Raw genomic sequence first — 21,420 nt, forward strand, 5'->3', positions numbered from 1 at the left:
ATTTTGTTTAGAACAAGACTAGCCAAAAAGGCAGGTTATCACTGTACAGGGTCACGGGCAAGCATAAAGTGAATGACAGAGGTGGCTTGTTATTGGAGTGTTACATATAGTGCTATGTAATTTCCTGAATTGGAGCAACTTTGTAGCAGTCTTTTGGATATAGGGATGATGTTTCAGGTCTTTCGTGCATAAAAAGGAAAAGGTCTGCTCCCTTGGTTTCTGTTCCTTCTTGGTCTCCATTCTGATGGTGGTCTAGCTGCAGCTCTGCCAAGAGCCACCAGAGATCGTGTTTTGCTGTACTGTTGACTGATCTGAAATACACACACACTGAAAAGAATCTCTGGAATGCACCTCTTAGTCTAAAGAACACATTTATTAAATCACTCAGCAAGGCTCGTAAAGGAAGGTCAGTACAACCGAAAGTGCACATTTAAAATGTGCGCAACAATAAAATGAAAACATGTACAAAGAATCTCTGGTCTATAAACAGCAAATATATACATGCAAAGATAGAGATACCTACAGAATGCAAATCAAATAATTAGTAAAAATTCATCAACATGGGGCACAGTTGCTCCTTCATCTTTCTCTCAGTAGCTTCAAGGCACAGACTCCAAGATCGGCTGTAAGGAGAAAAAGAGAGATCTACCCTCATGGGATGTCAGGCATTTGACATCTCAATCCTGACTGAAGTCTCTGAATCTCCCCACCATCAATCCTGGGTCTCTTATATACCTTAAACAAGCCAGAAAGGAGATTTCTAGAACCCCCCCTCGCTCCCTGTTATTCAGAGGTACTTCAGGTCAGCTTTGAAAGGAACACGTTGAAACTGGCTGGGTGTCCCTCCCAAAACTAAACCATTCCCTGCCGTACCATAAACATCATCCTAGTACAGTCTTATCAGACTAACTCCCCAGTGTTATGCCTTAGTTCTGGATGAGAAAGAATACGCTGACACGTAGAATAAAAACACGAGCAAAAACATATTGTGCACAGAACAATACTTGCAGTTTTAACGTGGCGGTGAAGCTAAGGCTAAGATAATTACAAAATGGAGTCTGTAGTTTGCGGCCAGTAGTGTGACGGTGGACAAGCCAAGCTACGTGCAACATGCATATCAGTGGTCAAAACACAAATATCATTACACTCCACCCTTTGACGAATGACTTGCATACTCTAAACATTGCAAGCAAATTAGGAATACATTGTACACAGCAACGTAATGATATGATAAGAGCTATTACCACATAAATTCCACCCAAAACCTTGCGCAATTGCCCAAAATCAGGTAACCACTGAAACAACCAGTCCCACCATCCGTGATCCACATCTTGTTTTACTCCTTTCACTAATGTATGTTGAGTATCAATGTGGCCCTGGATAGATTTAGAGTGGTCTGAAAGTTTAAAACAACACATGCCTTCAAATTCTTTACAACTGTGATGATGGTTTAACAAAAGATAGTCTATGGCGGCCCTGTTTTGTAATTCAGGTTTTCTAGTACCACGTACATCCAGTAAAAATTCAGATAAAGCAATAAAAGTATGATTGATATTTGTAACCATTAAACATGCTAACTTGTTGATCAGTCTGGTATTATATACAGCTAAACCACGCACACCTACAATCGAAAGACTTAAGCTGATATAATCAGATTTGGATAATAATTGAATATCTGAATCACAATCTTCACTTAATTGCATAGTGTCTCTAGGATAATGGGTAGGTATAGAGTTAGATGGAAACATCATGAATCCTAGGCATGTAAAAGTACACAGTCCGCCTCTTATGTTAGCTGGAATGTAGGTAAAAGTGAGGTTCCCACACGAGAACAGCCAGCCAACTGGCAACTTGACATGTTTAATGTAACTGGCAGCAGTCACCAGATGATGATAAGCCATGTGATTAGACATATTCTTGCAATGTTGATCCGTTCGGTAAAAGCACAAAATTTTGTGTTCCCACTACATGTCTTGAGAAGTTGATGTTTTCTTTTCTAAAAGCAATTGAATGCATTTCCCAACACTGCAAGAATTGCAAGACATGTAGTAACACATGTCACCGGTAGTAATGTTGTATGTAATTATCTGAGTGAGATTGTCCCACTTCTCATCGGTTGCTGCTTGACAGTCCTTGCAATACTCATAGGGACCAAAATGGGTTTCCACATCTTGTTCTTGCACATCTTTATCCTGGTTAGTGGCACTGAAAAGTTTTTAAGAAAATGCTTGTTGGTGTTCTTATGGTGATTAAACAGGTCGGCAAAACACCCACAGTACTTCTCATGGCGCCCATGCAGAAGTCAGATCTGTTGAGCACTGTCTGCGCCAAATGAATCCATATATTGTCATTTAGATTTAGAAGGGGTGTTGCATGACGTGATCAATTAATCAGGTGGAAGTTAGGGGTGTTGGGTCCCTCCTGACCCCACATGCACATACCCGAAAGGGCAAAGGCAAGCTGTAGTATGATCTGTAAAAGAAACAAGTATGATCACTCTCGCAAATAACATTTGTTAGCTGGGGTATGTTCCCATTTTTCCTTTCCTGGTTTCATGATCAGCAGGACATTATTGGGGCCCTTTGCTATAATTGCTGCAGGTTCTGGAGGGCCATTTGGGGATTCCACCCACAATTTAGCACCAGGAATTTTGTCAGTTGAACCAAAACCTCCCTCCCCACGTACAGTAAGAAGGGCTGGGGCAGTCCCCTTCTTCACCAATTCTCCATACACTGGAATTATGACAAGTTGGGCAATTCTGTCTCCGATCTGTGTGAATAAATCAGCATCTCCGCTATTCAGTAGAATAGCTTTGATTTCTCCTTGGTAATCTGCATCAGTCATTCCCCCTAAATCCTGAATACTTTTGAGGGCCAACCCAGATCTGGGAGCAATCAATCTGAAATGCTCCAGGGGTATCTATATTCCAACACCCGTCTCGCATAGTGCCATGTCTCGTGGTTTCAGTCTGTAAGCTTGTAAAGCATCTAAGTCAAGACCTGCAGATTCGGGTGTGGCTCTGTAAGGAGCTAAAGCTTCAGGTTTTATTTCCCGGTACATGATTGTATTGGTGGCCATGTGGTTGTATCTGCAAAGCTGGAGTTAGCATTTGCATCAGGGGTGTTTCAGCATTTGTTAACGGTCTGTTATTCAGAATCTGGATGGCTTCATTCAAATGCTGTCTCCAGTTTTTTCAAGTCCCATCAGATAATTTTCGCAACTGAGCTTCCAGTAAGCCATTCATTCTCTCACTCAGTCCTGAGGCTTGTGGATAATAAGGAATATGATAAATCCACTCAATATTGTGCTGAGAACAGTAGTCCTGCACCAATTTCCCTTTGAAATGTGATCCATTGTCACTCTGGACTCAGAGTGGCACTCCATAGTATAACATTATCTGTTAGAGACTTCTAGTTGCAGATTCCCTACCTTTGAATTTCCCCAGGCGTCAGACCGGATCTGGAGATTTTTTCTTTGAGCAGTACTCCTGCATGCCGTTAGGTGGTGTCAGGCGACTCTGTGGGCATTGTGGTTGTCATGATGTCGCAGTCGTATATAGGTGCCACCCAGCGTGCTGACTTCAGTTCTTTTCTTTCCGTGCCAGCCTACGCGCAGATCCGGAGAAGAGCTACGCCAGTCATTTTTTGACTAACTGCAACATTTTGTCGAATTTGTTTTTGACGAGTTTTGATGCGTCGAGGGATGTCCCATAAGACTGGATTCAAGCCCTGCGAACCCTGTCACTGTATGATGTCGGTGATGGATCTGCACCTCGCGTGCCTCTGGTGTTTGGAGCGCGACCGCGACCTGAAGTCGTGCTCCGAGTGTTGGCCATGAACCCGAAAGCTTTGAGGGAGCGGTCCCTAAAGCTCATGGCGGCCCGACACTAGACTCCCTCGTCGTTCCCGGTCCTGTTCGAGAGGAAGGTCAGGAGACCAGTCACGGAGTCGCCCATTCTTCCTCATCCAATTCATCTGGACATTCGGGTAAGAAGAAGAAGTCGAAGAAGGTGAAACGTTCACACGACACGATGTGGGAAGAGCGTCGACGCTGTAGGCCTCCATCGTTGGAGCTTCAGTCTGGGTCCGCTCCGCACCTCCCCGAATTTCTGGGAGCCGGGGATACCCCTCCCCAACTAAAGGAGTTCTATGAGGCCATGCACCTCATATTTGGGCAGCCTGCCCCATCCTTTGGGCCCAGGGGAGTCGTGAGGACCCCCTCAGGTTCAAAGTCAGTGACTTCGGTCCTGACTCTGGAGGGGACCTTACGATCCACTTCTGGATATGTCCCGACACCGGTTGTACCAACGCAACCTTCCCCAACATCGGGTCAGACACCAACGCTCCTGGTGCCGATTGGGCCCACTATCGACGTCGATCCTATGCTCATTCCCGATGACACGGAGCCAGAACGATTTTGCTTGATGCTGATACTGTTTTCCATGGTCTCTGCTGTGCCCAGGGTTGATCCTGAACCCTATTACTATGGGTATGGATATGGGGATAGTGTAGTGGGGTCGCTGGAACCTTTTGAAGACCAGCCTCAACCTGAACTGGACTGGATGCAGGATTTGGGTGATGCCAGTGGGTTGAACACCTCCCCTGATACTGCCATGTTCCCTCCCCGTACTCTGCCTATGGAGGAGGGAGCGTCTTATTCTATGGTGGTTAGAAGGGCGGCTGAGGCCTAACCTCCTGACTGAAGTGCTTCAATCTGGGGCCTCCAACTCGGAACCCTTTCTTCCCTTCAACAAAGCACTGACAGACGTCCTACTGAGGACCTGGTCCAAACCCAGCACAGTGGCTCCTGTGAATAGGACAATTGCCCTCCGCCATCGGCCTGCGCGTAATGACCCAAATTTCCTCACCCAAAACCCTACGCCTGAGAGCCTTGTCATCCAGATTTCTTCATCCTCTGGCACATTCCCTACTGCTCCCCCAGACAGGGAATCAAAAAGACTGGACAACTTAGGGAAGAAGATATTTTCTTCTGCCAGTCTTGCGCAGTGATCTGTGAACACCGCATGCCTTTTGGGCCGCTATTCCCATACTCTCTGGGATATGGACGTGCAAGTGCTGCCCCAAGTTCCGGAAGAGGCCCGGAATTTTCTATTCCAAACCATGACAGAAGGGAGAGACACAGCCAAGTTCATGATATGTTGTGGACTGGATACGACTGACTCGCTGGGCAGAAGGGTTACATCAACGGTGGCACTGAGACGCACGCCTGGTTGACGATGTCTCGCTTTTCGTGGGATGTCCAGCGATCCTTGATGGACATGCCCTTTGATGGCACTCGCCTCTTACGGAGACAAGGTGGACTCAGTGCTCAAGCGCTTTAAGGATTCCCGGGCTACGGCTTGGTCCCTTGGCCTCGTAGCCGATCTCTGTCCCTCTCACCCCTTTCGTAGCTACGAAAGGGGCACCCAACCGCATCCATTTCCACTGAGCCAGGACCCGCGAATGCTGCACAGCCCCTGTGCGGATGCAGTCGCGGGATCCATCGACCTCGTGGATCAGGGAGTCACCGGGCCGCCCAGTCCACCCCACCCCCTCTTCTGCCTCAAAACCTTCCTAGTCCGTTGGGACATCCGGGACCAGCTAGCAGTGGAATTTGCCATCATCTGCCCCACTGGGAATCCGTTACCATGGACAAGTGGGTTCTACAGATCGTCCGAAGGGGCTACTTCCTCCCCTTCAAGATTTCTCCTCCAGCCATGCCACCATCATTCGATCACCTGTCGGAGGATTATTTAGCACTTCTCTGCGAGGAAGTCAAGGCTCTCCTGGCCAAGGGAGCCATAGAGAGGGTCCCTGCACCAGAAGTAGGTCGTGGTTGCTTTTCCCACTACTTTCTGGTACCCAAAAAGGACGAGAGTCTGCCCTATTCTAGACCTCCGGTCCCTCAATCTCTTCCTCAAGAAGGAGAAGTTAATCCTGGCTCAGGTCCTTCTGTCCTGGACCCTGGAGACGGGATGGTTGCGTTGGACTTGCAGGACGCCTATTTCCATATTCCTGTTGATTTGTGGTAGGCCACGAGCACTTTCAATTCACCGTGCTCCCCTTTGGCCTTACCAGTGCCCCTCGGGTGTTCACGAAAGTGATGGTAGTGGTTACAACTCATCTGCACAGGTTAGGGGTCCCAGTCTTCCCCTGCCTCGACGACTGGCTGTTGAAGGCGGACACGCCCCAGAAAGTCATCTCCCACCTTCAGACTACGGTGAACCTCCTGCATTCTCTGAGGTTCATTATCAATGTGCCGAAGTCACACCTAACTCCCTCTCAGATGCTCCCTTTCATCGGAGCTGTTCTGGGCACAGTGCAGTTCTGGGCTTATCCTCCCGAAAAGCTAGTCCAGAATATTCGGGCTATGATACTGATGTTTCAGCCTCTGGATTTCGGTGAGAATGACTCTGAGGCTGCTGGACCTAATGGCCTCCTGCATCCTGCTAGTCCAACATGCCAGATGGCATATGCAGTCTCTGCAGGGGGACCTGAAGTTCTAGTGGGCGCAGCTTCAGGGGAATCTCTCTGACATGGTTCAGATCTCGGAGGGAACTGCGAAAGACCTGCAGTGGTGGTTATCAAATCCAGATTGGGTCAAGGGCAGATCCCTCTCCCTTTGCCTACCAGATCTCACAGTAGTGACAGATGCATCACTCCTGGGATGGGCCGGCAACATGGGAGAGGCGGAGATCAGAGGCCTCTGGTCTGTGGGGGAGTCCAACCTCCACATCAGCCTTTTGGAGCTCTGGGTGATCCGACTTGCATTGAAAGCATTCCTTCCCTCTCTCAAAGGGAAAGTGGTGCAGGTATTCACCAACAACACCACTGCCATGTGGTATTGCAATAAACAGGGTGGAGTGGGTTTGTGGAACCTTTGTCAAGAGGCTCTTCGCTTCTGGACATGGCTGGAACGCCAGGGCATTTCCCTAGTGGTTCAACATCTGGCGTGCTGTCTGTACGCCAGAGCAGACGAACTCAGCCGTCGATGCATAGTCGATAATGAATGGTGTCTCCATCTGGAGGTGGCGCAAGGTCTCTTTCAGCAGTGGGTAGAGCCTTGGTTAGATCTGTTCGCCTCTTCAGAGAACACGCAATATCAGCTGTTTTGGGCATTGGGGTTTCCAAGGCGGCACTCGCTCAGTGATGCTTTTCGTCACCAGTGGAACTCAGGCCTCTTGTACACCTTCCTGCCAATACCACTTCTGCCCAGAGTTGTGAAGATCAGACAAGACTGGTCGAAAAGTAATCTTGGTAGCTCCGGACTGGGCATGAAGAGTCTGGTATCTCGAGCTCTTGAGCATGGCCATCGATCCTACGATCAGACTGCCCCTTCAGGAGGATCTTCTATCGCAGCAGCAGGGGACGATTATCCACCTGAATCTGTCCAGTCGCTGCCTCCTTGCGTGGAGATTGAGCGGCGACAGTTGACGGCTTTTGACCTTTCACCCAAAGTCTGTAATGTCATCTTGGCAGCCAAGCGTCCCTCCACCAAAATGGTATACGCTTGTCATTAGAAGAAATTTGTGGCATGGTGTATCAACAAATCTGTTGATCCCCTCTCTGCATCTCTCTCAGAGGTTCTCCTCTTTATCCTCTGTTTTGCCCAGCAGGGCTCTACTCTGGGCACCCTCAAGGGATATTTGTCTGCCGTCTCTGCCTTCTTAAGGCTACCAGACCAACCTTCTCTTTTCAAATCTCCCATTGTTGGGAGGTTTCTTAAAGGCCTCACTCATATGTTCCCTCACATTCCACTCATCATGCCCCAGTGGGATTTATATTTGGTCCTCACATACCTCATGTGTGCCCCTTTCGAGCCGCTCCACTATTATCCTTTACGGCTCTTAACACGTGAAACAGCTTTCTTGGTTACCATCACCTCTACTCGCAGAGTAAGTGAGCTTCATGCTCTTTCTGCGAAGCCACCATTCCTAGCAGTGCATCCTGACAAAGTGGTGCTTCGTACCAGGGGCTCCTTTCTTCCCAAAGTGGCAACGCCTTTTTACGTAGGCCAATCTATCACATTACCTACTTTTTACGTGCCCCACACATCCCACACATGAGGAGGAGAGACTCCACTGTCTGGATCCAAAAAGAACATTGGTGTTCTATCTAGATCTTTCAAAAAAATTCCGGGTGAACAATCAACTCTTTGTGGGATATGTGGGGACAAAGAAAGGAAAGGTGGTGCAGAAGAGGACCATCTCACGTTGGGTAGACCTCTGCATCAAGATGAGTTATACTTTGGCAAAAAAGCAACCCCCTGAGGGTTTGCGCGCTCATTCTACCAGAGCAACTGCTGCTACCACAGCGTTAGCACACAGAGTTCGAGTCCTGATTATCTGTCAGGCCACAACGTGGGCATCCTTACATACGTTCACCAAGCGCTACTGCCTGGACAGTCAGGTTAGCAGGGACGGCTATTTTGGCCGTTCGGTCCTGTAGGATCTTTTGGTGTGATCTTAGTTCGCAGCCCACGACCGGGGATGGTATTGCTCAGGTATCTATTCAAAGGTAAGGAATCTGCAACTAGAAGTCTCTATCAGATGTACAAGTTACTTACCGTCTGTAACAATGATCTGGTAGAGACGTATTCTAGTTGCAGATTCCTTACTGACCCGCCCATCCTTCCTGCACTGCAAACTGATTTCTAGGGACAGGTACTTCCCTCTAAGGGCCCTACTTTTGGTGCATCATTCTCAGTGTTCTTCATGTCTCTGCGCTACTGGCGTGGAAAGTCGTGAAAAGAAACTGACGTCAACGTGCCAGGTGGCGTGACGTCATCACGGTGACCAAAACTCCAACAACACCCACAGAGTCGACCGACGCCACCTAACGGTGCACAGGGGTACTGCTCGAAGAAAAAACCTCCGTATCCAGTTTGATGCCTGGGGAAATTCAAAGTTAAGGAATCTGCAAATAGAATATGTCTCTACAGATATATTGTTACAGAAGTTAAGTAACTTGTTCAACAAGTCCAAAGTTCTGATGGTGTTGTGCTAGGGGACACATTTACAAGGGACAGTAATCAGGTACCCAGAGTAAGTGTCCACTACGGTGCTGGCGTATTGACACCCCGTCTAATCGGTAGTGGACCAATGTAATCAATTTGCCATAACTGTCCTGGTAACTTTCCTCTTCCCAATTGACCTTTGACAGTTTGCGGGACAGCTCTCTGTTGTGTGTGCTAACAAATAGGGCATTGCAAAATCACAGTTTTCATCAAATCTAGGGGAATGTGCATCCCTCTAATCTCTGCCCACCTGTAAGTGGCTTTTTCTCCCATGTGTTCACATTGTTGGTACGCCCATTTATCCATCTTCACCAAGTCGGAATACTCTGTTGTCACTTCTGCCTCTGAGATTTTGGCTTTTTCGTCTGCAAGAGAATCGAACCAGTGTTCTAGTGAGTCAATGGGACAATGAGCATCTACATAATACACAGTAACAGTACTTTGATCTAGCATTTCCCAAATTTCTTGCCACAACTCTTTGCCCCACACCTCCTTTGAGTGGATACATCAATTATGTGCATGCCATGTGAGAAACCAGGTGGCTAACCCATTGGCAGTGGATCAGGAATCAGTGTAAATATGACAAGTTCCAGGCAGCTCTTGCTTTAGAGCCTGATACACAGCGTACAACTCTGCATATTGACTACTTTTCCCTTCTCCTGTAGTGGTCAACAACATTTTGGTGACCAGATTATATCCAATGTCTTTTGGTGCCCACGTATTTGGATGAGTCATCAGTAAACCATACATGCTTCCTATCCTCAGGGGACAAGGATTCAACTGGCGTACCCCATCTCACTGCTGACTCTTTTACCTGTGGTACCTCCTGCACCCTCTCCTCATCCTGTACAGGGGCCTGTGACACCTTTTTATGTAGGGCTGCAGTGCCTGCCGGTCCTACTCGAGCCCTGTCTTGTATGTACCATTTACAGTGTATGATACTAGCTTCATGTGCATGTCCTATACAGTGAGATTTAGGTGAACTCATCACCCACTGCATTATTGGTTTCTCAGGTCTCAGAATTAAATTATGACCTAGTGTTATTTTCCCCGTATCCACTAGAGCCCAATAACAGGCCAAAAGCTGTTTTTCAAAAGGAGTATAGCGCTCCCCAGAGTCAGGTAGTTCCCTAGTCCAGAACCCCAGGGGCACCCTTGTCCTTCTTTGTTTTTGCCACATACTCAAATTTACTTTTTGCCGCTGAACAGTTACATGCAACTCAATGTCTCCCTCTTGCACAGGCCACAAGCTTAAAGCTTGTTGAAGTGCCTCTTTTGACAAATCAAAAGCACACTACTGCTCTTCACCCCATTCAAACGCATATTTCTTCCTTGTCACTTTGTACAGAGGGGCCAAAATCCGACTCAAATGAGGGATGTGCTGTCTTTAAAAACCAAACAATCCAATTAATCTCTGTGTCTCCTGCTTAGTGCAGGGAGTGGGAAACCTGAGAATCTTTTGCTTCGCTTGTGGCAGCACCTCTCTGTGTCCCTGATATACTGAATCCCTAGAAACTTCACATTTTGAGAGGGTCCTTGTGTCTTCATCATCAACACAAGCTTTATTTGGTCAACATAACCATCAAAGCATCATCATAGACAGTCAAAATACAGTAAAAAGTCCAACAAAATATAACAAAAATATAACATTATATAACCATCTTATAAAATATAATCACAAGCATAAAATGTTTAAAAAAATACTGTATGCAAAAGATAATACATAAAAACTACTATTTTAAAAAACAACTACGTATGTGCCATGCAGCCACAAGGAACTTCCTAACTGCCTCAATCAAGGTCTTAGAAGTATCTCTCCTTAAAATCTGCATTGCTATGCAACACTGATTCAGGCCCAAGGCTCGACAGATAGTACAAATCCACTTGGAGTGTGGAATAGAATAAGCAGGACAGAAAAACATAAAAAGCTCCACCGTTTCCGAGTTACCATAACATACGGGACATAAATCGGATAATGGAGTAGACCCCCAACAGCTTGAAAATGATAACAGTGGAAGATTCCCAAAACGAAAACATGCATAGAACCCCTTACCCCGCAGATCAGGTATAAAATCAAAATATGGTTCAAACTGGGGAACCCACTTGAAATCCATAAAAGAGATTGTGAGACGTCCATTGGAGTTACTACGGATTAACTCCGTTCTTACATAGGACCAGTAAGTTGATTTCAAAACAGAACTGTGAGTTTTTTCCAAGCTTTGGGGATTTTCTCAAAAACTAGTCAATCCCAGTATATGAAACCATTTAGACACATGTTTGACCCATGGGATGGAAGTCACATTTGGTCTCTTAAAAAGATCACAAAAGGAATCCCTGTGTATAGCAAGTTTGGGACAGTCCAAATCCTTATCCAGTAGAGTAGAGGACTTAAAATTATCACATCCGTTATACGTTTGAACCAAAGATCCAAAAACAGTGGTATTAAAGGGGTACTACGCGGGCAAGCAGTTACAGCCCTGGAAAAAAATATATTCTCCCACTGATAGTTTTTTACAATAAAACCCCCCCCATATTTCAGCACCATAGGCAGCCGCTCCCTGCTCCTTGGCCAAATAGATTTTAATGGCAGGAGAAACAGCTTTCGAGACCGAACGTTTATAAAAACGCAAGATAGCGGCTGCTCTATGCTGAAGAAGCCCTACACTCTTGCCCATCTGGTCCTCCCAATGCAAACTAATTGATATCCTCACACCTAAGTAATCTATTGAGTGAACCCGAGTCAATAAAGACCCATCCAAGTCAATGGTGCATCTCCCACGGGAACCCGGGCCAAGCACCATTAACTTAGTTTTGTTAGCATTCAACTCCAAACCATAATCCAAACAAAAAGATTTAAATTTAGCAACAAGAATTTGAAGACCCATCGGAGTCTTAGAGATTAGGAGTGAATCATCAGCAAAGAGTAAAATAGGGATCTTTTGAGCATTCAATATAGGGGCATCATTCTGACAAGAGAGCAATATTGGTACCACCTCATTGATAAATAAAGTAAATAAAAACGGGGTCATAACACAACCTTGGCGCACGCCCCTCTGAATGGGAATTTTTTCTGTCAACTCTCCTTGGTCTCCCCACCTCACTTGTGCATAAGTGTTCTCATGTAATCGCCGTAGAAGATCAACTATGTTAAATGGAACTTTTAGCCTAAGTAGTACTTCCCATAGCTTCTCTCTCTGGACCAGATCAAAAGCTGATCGTAAGTCCGCGAAAACAACATATAAAGGTTGCTTGGCAAGAACTACGTACTTCCAATATAGAAGCACTAATCTAAATACCTGGTCTAGTGTGCTGGTTTTGGGGCAGAACCCCGCCTGCAACGGCAAAAAAACCTGGTGATCTTGTGCCCAATTCGTGAGTCTCTCCAAAAGCTGATATGCAAAACTTTTCTGGAGATTATCAATGAGACTAATGGGTCTATAGCTAACAGGCAGGTTAGCATTTCCTTTTTTATAAATTGGAATTATTTCAGCACCTTTCCAGGTACTCGGGATAGCACCACCGTTGGCAATCTTATTTGAGAGCAGATTTATATACCAGGGCCAAATAGTTGGTTCTGATTTATATAAATCTCCAGGTATTTTGTCTGGTCCAGGTGCCTTGCCTGATATTAAAGAATTAATCGCATCTAATGTGTCCTCAAAAGAGAAAAAAATGCAGTCAACTGGAGTATAAGTATCCTGGCCGGATAGGTCAAGGCTATCACTGGAAGTAAGTGGTAATGAGAGGGCTGAATCACAAAAACTGCTATTAGATGGATTCGGGGGAGCAGCATGAAGTTGGGAAAAGTGAGTTACCCAAGTCTCTGGTTGTATATGATTCCTAATGCTGCACTTATTCCCTCTTTGTCTTTTGGATAGTAACTCCCAAAATAAGGTGTTCTTGTTCAATTTAATTGCAACAAGCAGATCCTGCCAGACAGAATCCTCCCATACCTTTTTGGCGTGGATTGTGGCCTTTTTGTATGTACATCTAGTCGATCTAATCTCCCCCAGGGAGCCTTTTATGATTGCAGTTTTTAGTGCCAACTTTGCCTTAGCACAATACTCATTAAACCATACATTGGTAACCATCATATTAGGAGCTAAAGATTTAGAAGAGATGTTTTTATAGAAGAAACTCTGCAGTTTCTTCAACAATGATTTATGAATGCTAAGGATGGGAATGTTGCTATCTTCATATACTTCATAATCTGCCATCACATAGATAAAAGCTTTATAAATCCCAGTTATTAAATAGGGGTTGGACAATACCTTCGGCCAACAAACTCTTCTATGATTACTGCTCGGCAATGGAGTAGGAACCACTGTACATTGAGTGTGTTAGGATCTCCTGAATACATCTCCACATAGGGTAAGAAGCAAGGGATTATGGTTGCTTTCGCAGCGGGGTTCCACCTTCATATCTTTCAATAGAGGCCACAACCTAACATCCACTAAAAAGTAGTCAATTGTACTGGAAGAGATACCTCTTTTGAATGAGGGCGCCATATGTAAATCTGAGGGCGTGCGTCCATTGCATGCCCTAAGCCCATATTTTAGACAAAGCGCTGCCAACTGAGTGGCCACACGGGAATTAGTACATTGGCAGATATTCATTAATTGCGGGATTCCCCACAATTCATCTTCTTCATCAGTTAACCCATTATTAATCATCGAGGGTTCAAAAGTGCAGTTCAAATCTCCTCCTATTACTAACAAAAGCGAGGGGTGCAAAGAATCCAAAAATTCAAACAACTGACATAATGTATGAGCCTCCAATCCCCGATGTACCGAACGGGCATAAACATTAATTAAAATGATCCTAAAATCCTGATGGAATGTAAGTTGAACTCCCATAATATCCACGGAATCTATCTTTAATGGTGAATAGTCACAGTGTAACTTCTTATTTAATAACATCAATAAACCTCCTTTTGCGCGACCTAAACCCTTCTCTGGAGGTTGGGCAGGGATACTATACGACATAAACCCTTGTGTATATATATATATTTCTGATGGATACAACTACCTGTGGATTCCTCACCTAATGAATACTCCCATGGCGCCAGCATTCGACGGAAATCTTCTTACTAGTCTCTGCACGTCGACGAGGACGTCACTCTAGCCCACGCGACGCCGTCTGACGTCATACAGGCAATAAGAGGTCCTCGACGACGTGCGGATGTCAGTTCCCTTTTTTCCGTGCATTCGAAACGGTTATCTTCGAGGGAGCAACTGTTACTTTTGTGGTTACAGTGTATTTTTGCTGCGTAGTCTTTCGCTGTGGTAATAATGTCGCAGAGAAAGTCTGGATTCAAGCCTTGTCGTGAGTGTGGAGGCAAGATGTCGGTGACGGATCCTCATTCCGATTGCCTTTGGTGTTTGAGCTCCGACCACGAAGTCTCGACTTGTGATTCATGCCAGCACATGAATCCGAAGGCCCTCAAAGAACGTGAGGCGAAGCTGTTTATGGCAAAATCGAAGGAGAAGCATCACAAGAAGTCTTCTTCTCCAAGACATCGGCGTCATCGAGACTCCCGGCGCCGTAGAGAATCTCGGCGTCATTCGAAGGAGACTCGTTCCAGGTCTTCGGATCGGCGCCGAAGGACATGGGAGATTAGTCCCACGGTTACGCCGCATCCTTCGACGCCGTTGCCCTCTCCGGCGTCTCCAACTTCACCTGGACAGGCGTCGGTGATTGAGGTATTGGAGCCTCAGGTGTTTTCTCCGGCGCAGACGTCGAGGCCGGCGTCGGGGTCGCCTCCGAGACAGGCACCTCAGTATCCGGCTTTTCCCACCCCTGGAGCCGATAGTTCCGCATTCTTGAATGCGATGTATGCCATGTTCCAACAGATGGCTCCAGGGGGTGCTCCGGCTGGGCCTTTGGCCTTTTCTTTGGGTGATCCTGCGCCTCTTCGGCCGGCACCCTTTATGCCCTTTCTCCCTTTTGGGAACGTGGGCTCGGCGCCAGTGTCGGCGCCGGTGGCCGCTCCGGTGGCTTCAGAAGGATTGGCCCCGGGGATTTCCATCCCGTCGACGTCGGGATTTCGGCCTGTGACTCCGAGTCCATCTGCTTCAGCTGCTCTTTCGTCGGCGCCGAAGTTACCTGTGGCGCCGGACGCGGCGTCGGTGGCTTCTGAAGATCGGCGCCGATCTTCGACTTCGGCGGAGGCATTGTCGACTCCGCGTATTGAACAATGACTTCATTCGAGGAGACGTGCTCTCCGTGTATTAGAGGAGCAGGAGTACCAACGAGCCCTGGAGGAAGGAGAGCTAGAGGACTCGGGTGATGGGCTGCGTGGTCTGGAGTCGGCCAGTGGGCTGGACACTTCCCCTGAGTGGGATCTTTCGTCCCCGGGAGAATATACTGAGGAGGCTGCTTCCTTTTATGCAGTGGTACGGAAGGCAGCTAGTTTTTTGGACCTGCCTTTGCCGGTGGTGGAGGCTAAACAAAACCTTTTAACAGAGGTGTTACATCCGGCCTCAGCTGCGGCGGTGCCTCTTTTGCCATTTAATGACGCTCTGCTGGATCCGGTGTTAGAGGTGTGGAAGAGGCCGGCATCTTCCCCAGCAGTTCACAGAGCCGTGGCCAGGAGGTATCGGGCGGCTCCGACTGATCCTGGTTTTCTATCTAGGCACCCTACGCCGGAGAGCTTGGTGGTGCAGGCCTCCTGTTCATCCAAGTCAGCGCCTGGTTCTTTCCCGACGGTGCCTGGGGACAGAGATTCTAAGAAACTAGAGGCGCAGTCCAAGAAGATTTTTTCATCCTGCAGTCTGGCGTTAAAAGCCACTAATGCAACCTGTATCCTGGGGAGGTATATTCATGCTCTGATGGATGACATTTCCTCATCGTTTACGGAGCTTCCCCAGGGTCTTTTGGATCTTGCTTCAAATGCCCAGGCTGCTGCGACCCAGATTATCCAGACGGGACTGGATACCACCGACTCGGTAGCCAGAGCAATGGGCACAACTGTGGTGGCAAGGAGACAGGCCTGGCTCCGTAACTCTGGCTTTTCTGCGGATGTACAGTCCACATTGTTGGATCTCCCGTTTGATGGGGACAAACTGTTTGGGGCCAAGGCTGATTCGGCCTTGGAAAGTTTTAAGGAAAGCAGGGCCACGGCTAAGTCGTTAGGGCTCCAAGCTCCTTCTGCCACGGCCTCTTCCAGATTTTTCAGGAGGTTTCGTGGATTTGGGCGTGGCTCTTCCTCCTCTTCCTTTCGGGGAAGATATCAGCAACCTGCCTCTTCCCATCCCTATAGATCTTTTAGGGGGAGAGGTAGGGTCCGCACCAGAGGAGCCTCTCAGCAGCACTCTGCCTCTTCCTCATCCTCTGGCGGGGTGCAGCAGGGGAAGCAGCCTTAGGCTTCCGCCATTTCCCACTCACTCCTCTCCTGTAGGGGGAAGATTACAGCATTTTCTCACGAAATGGAAGACTGTTACAACGGACACGTGGGTTCTCAGTATTGTGGGAAAAGGCTACACCCTTCCCTTTCGGGAGTTCCCTCCCCTCATCCCGCCCCGCCCTTCTTATTGTTCAGAAGAACACCTCCTGTTGCTAGAACAGGAGGTACAAGTCCTCCTTTCAAAGGGCGCGGTGGAGTTGGTCCCAGAGCAGGAAAGGGGTCGAGGATGTTACTCAAGGTATTTCCTGATTCCCAAGAAGGATGGTCGTTTGAGACCAATTCTGGACCTGAGGATCTTGAATTGGTTCCTCAAGCAGGAAAAGTTCAAGATGCTGACCCTAGCACAGGTGCTTTTGGCGTTGAACAAGGAAGACTGGATGGTGTCTGTCGACTTGCAGGATGCTTACTTTCATATCCCGATACTCAAGTCACACAGGAAGTATTTCCGGTTTGTGGTGGGATCGCAGCACTATCAGTTTGCGGTCCTTCCGTTTGGTCTTACTTCAGCACCTCGAGTCTTCACGAAGGTGATGTCGGTGGTTGCGGCAGAACTCAGAAGGAAGGGGATAGCAGTATTCCCTTACTTGGACGACTGGTTGATCAAAGCCAAGTCCCCGGAGCTTGTGTCGCATCATCTGCAGTCAACAACCCAGTTGTTGTTCGACCTGGGTTTTTCGGTGAACGAGCCCAAATCTCACCTAGAGCCCTCTCAGCGCCTCCTGTTCATAGGGGCAGTACTGGATACAACATTGGGTCGGGCCTTTCCTCCGCCTCAGCGGATTCAAGATATTCAGGATTTGGTTCCAATGTTTCGAAATGGAGCGGTAGTTCCAGTCCTCAAGGTCCTTCGTCTGCTCGGTCTGTTTGCCTCCTGCATTCTGTTGGTCACGCATGCGCGCTGGCACATGAGGGCTCTTCAGTGGTGCCTCCGAAGGCAGTGGTCTCAGCACAAAGGGGATCTAGAGGGTACTGTCAAGATCTCCAGAGATGCTGCTGTGGATTTGAAGTGGTGGATTGCAAGCAACAATCTTTCACAAGGAAAGCCGTTCCAGCAGTCGCCACCAGTGGCCACAGTCATAACGGATGCTTCCACTCTAGGGTGGGGAGCTCATCTGGGGGATCTGGAGATCAAAGGTCTTTGGTCTCCAGAGGAACAGATGTTTCACATCAATCTGTTAGAGTTACGGGCTGTACGTCTGGCTCTCAAGGCCTTCCTCCCTTCCCTTCGTGGTCAGTCGGTACAGGTCCTAACGGACAATACTACCACGATGTGGTACATAAACAAGCAGGGAGGAGTGGGGTCGTACCTTCTCTGCAGAGAAGCTCTTCGACTATGGTCCTGGGCAAAGGACCATCAGATTTGCTTGATAGCAAACCATCTGGCCGGAGTCTTGAACGTGCGTGCGGACAGTCTCAGTCGCCATTTCTCGGCAGACCACGAGTGGCGTCTCCATCCAGATCAAGTCCGTTTAATCTTCCAGAGGTGGGGGTTTCCTCGGGTAGATCTGTTTGCCACTCGAGAGAACGCGCATTGTCCGTTATTCTGCAGCCTCCAGTATCCGATGCAGGGAGCGTTGGGGGACGCGTTTCAAATAACCTGGTGCGGCCAGTTGCTTTACGCGTTTCCTCCCATACCCTTGATTCCTCGAGTATTGAGGAAGATTCGCCAGGACCGGGCTCTAGTCATCCTAATAGCTCCGGATTGGCCAAGGAGGGTATGGTACTCCGACCTTCTCCAACTCTCAGTGTGCCCTCCGCTCCGTCTCCCTTTCAGGGCAGACCTCCTCTCGCAGTCGCAGGGGCAGGTTCTACACCCCAACCTCCAGAGTCTGCACCTACATGCCTGGAGATTGAATGGGGCAACCTGAGTTCCTTCTCTCTCCCGCCTGAGGTAGTGGATGTTATATTAGCGGCCAGGCGACACTCCACTAAATCTATCTACGCTAATAGATGGTCTAAATTTGTTGCGTGGTGTGGAGAGAGGCAGATTGATCCTTTGCATGCTCATCTATCGGACGTTTTGTCTTTTGCTCTGTCTCTAGCGCAGAAAGGTTGTGCAGTGGCTACCATTAAGGGTTATTTATCGGCCTTGTCAGCCTTCATATGTCTTCCAGACCAACCATCTTTATTTAAATCCCCTATTGTTATCAGATTCTTGAAAGGTCTTCTAAATAAATATCCTCCAAAGCCATTCGTTATGCCGCAATGGGATTTGTCCCTGGTCCTGACTTTCCTTATGGGATCCCCTTTTGAACCTATGCATTCTTGCCCCTTAAGGTATTTGGTTTTAAAAACAGTCTTCCTGATAGCTATAACATCAGCAAGGAGAGTGAGTGAGTTGCAGGCCTTATCAGTAAAGCCCCCTTATACAACTTTTTATGGGGATAAGGTGGTGTTGAGGACCAAGGCTGCTTTCCTCCCGAAGGTTGTTTCACCCTTCCATTTGGCTCAGGCAATTACTTTGTCCACGTTCTATCCTCCGCCTAATCCTTCCAAAGAGGAAGAAAGACTGCACCGTCTGGACCCAAAGAGAGCGTTGAGCTTCTTTATTGATAGAACAAAGGATTTCAGGCTGGATGATCAGCTGTTTATTGGATACGTGGGCAAGAGGAGAGGAAAGGCAGTCCACAAGAGAACACTATCCAGGTGGGTTGTTCTTTGCATTAAAATCTGTTACTCTTTGGCAAAGAAGGATCCTCCTGAGGGCATTAGAGCTCATTCCACCAGAGCTAAGTCGGCCACTTCGGCCTTGGCCAGAGGTGTTCCTGTGGTCGACATCTGCAAGGCCGCAACTTGGTCGTCCCTTCACACTTTTGCAAAACATTACTGTTTGGATTCTGAGGTTAGAAGGGACGGCCATTTTGCACGGTCAGTGCTGCAGGATTTCTTGTTTTGACCATTTAGGCACCCACCGCCAGGCGTGGTACTGCTTTGGGACTCTATTCATTAGGTGAGGAATCCACAGGTAGTTGTATCCATCAGAAGAACGAGTTACTTACCTTCGGTAACGACTTTTCTGGTAGATACATTAGCTACCTGTGGATTCCTCACGGTCCCACCCGCCTTCCCGTTGCCTTTCTGGTCTTACCAAGTAATCCTTGAGTACGCTCCTCTTGGTCTTTGAGGGTGCAATAGATGTTGTATATATATTATATTTATATATGTATGTATGTATATATCTTTGTGTATATACTTGATGTGTATATATATATTTTTTAAAAGAGAGAGTTATATATATATATATAAAAGATTTACAGTTATTCATGCAATGTTGTGTATTTTTACAATGTAATGGGATGTTGCCTTGCTCTTTCATTGCATTGCCTGGTTGTTCTCATGCACGTAAAAAATGATTGGTACTGACGTCCGCACGTCGTCGAGGACCTCTTATTGCCTGTATGACGTCAGACGGCATCGCGTGGGCTAGAGTGACGTCCTCGTCGACGTGCAGAGACTAGTAAGAAGATTTCCGTCGAATGCTGGCGCCATGGGAGTATTCATTAGGTGGGGAATCCACAGGTAGCTAATGTATCCACCAGAAAAGTCGTTACCGAAGGTAAGTAACTCGTTCATCTGTTCCTCAGCCCAAGTTTCCTGAAATAAACAAACATCCTGGCGATTAATATAGGTAATCCACTCTGGATCTCCCAGTTTCCTGCCTAATCCTGCTAGGTTCCATGACATCAACAGTATCTCAGCCTTAGGCAACCCAGAATTAACAATAGGAGTAACAGGCCCTTCAGAATGTATAACCCCTTGAGATACCCCTAGAGGCACTTCCTGAGTAACATCTAGTCATCCAGAGACTATTGATGCAGAGGGCGTTGTAGGTTCCGTATGAGATTGATGAACTGGAATGGGGATAGAGTACCTCATAGAACGAGTATAAGGAGGGTGGGGGGCAAGGCTAATACCAATCCCTCTCGAGACCCTTAAGTGATGAGTACATGCTTCAAAATCCATTAATTGCTCCACCAAGGTCTTTTTGGAAAAGCAGGCTGAAATAAAATCATACATAGACCCTGGAACGCAACATCTTTCCACCTTAAGAATATCATAGCGGATAACTGAGAGACAATTGCGTCTGGTGCGTAGCCAATGAAGGGCTTTATTAATCAAAGACTCATGGTTCTCAAAAGCACCAAGCGGTAGCTTGGGCACATCAGTCATAAACATTGTACAATCACTACGTCCCATCCCCAAACTCTGATCGTATTAATATCAGTATAGGATTTGAAAAAATGGGCAGAGGGTATAAGGGAGTTATCCTTACTACCAGGAGGCAAGGGGATATCCTCTCTACTTGGCCCATCATTAGTAACCTGTAACTGAGCGGAAGCAGGGGCATGAAATCCCTCATGATCCCTAAAATTGGGAACTTGATTGTGCTTCCACCTGACATTGGGTGGTGCTACCTGGTTATCCCCAATTCTAGAAATTTGTTTAACGGCGGGGCTTAGCTGACACTTGAGGTTGGGTGTCAATTTCTAGTCCTAACTTTGATGGAACAGTACTCCCATCCTCTCTTATCTCCCCATGTGGCTGCTGACATCTACAACTATTTTTCTGCATTATATTCTCCTTCATAAGTCCCATTAATATTAACACCATGGATTTTATTTAATCAATTTTCTGGAGAACAGTAGCTAAATCAGTCCCTTTACCCAAAAGATGTAAGCCCTCAGGAACAGAAGGTTAAGTATTAATGTCAGTAGCAGTTCCTATTGCAGAATGTATTATGCAAGCCAGTGGATCTTCAACCTCTGTCAATAGCTCAAATCGGTTTGAACACAACATATTGGGAACCACCTTGACTACTGGGCTTAATGGAAGGGGGAAAGTCTCAGCACCCGTAGATAAAGCGTCCCTCTGACATGTCAAAGTTCCCAAATCACAACATGATTGTGCCAAATGAGTGTATGAGGGATTTCCCCCTAAAGCGTGGGTATCCATAGTCATACTGGTCTCAACAGGAGTAAAAATAGCCTGTGTCCTCTTGC

The 21,420-nt window shown here is 47.2% G+C and overlaps 1 protein-coding gene across 2 annotated transcripts in view; it reads left to right on the forward strand.

Moving 5' to 3' along the window:
• The window catches only part of WDR41 (WD repeat domain 41), a 404,073-nt gene that overhangs the window by 182,273 nt on the left and 200,380 nt on the right, over positions 1-21,420 (forward strand). The gene's annotated exons all lie outside the window — the stretch shown is intronic.

Source organism: Pleurodeles waltl, chromosome 1_1, assembly GCF_031143425.1.
Source record: "Pleurodeles waltl isolate 20211129_DDA chromosome 1_1, aPleWal1.hap1.20221129, whole genome shotgun sequence".
In the NCBI taxonomy this organism is placed as follows: domain Eukaryota; kingdom Metazoa; phylum Chordata; class Amphibia; order Caudata; family Salamandridae; genus Pleurodeles; species Pleurodeles waltl.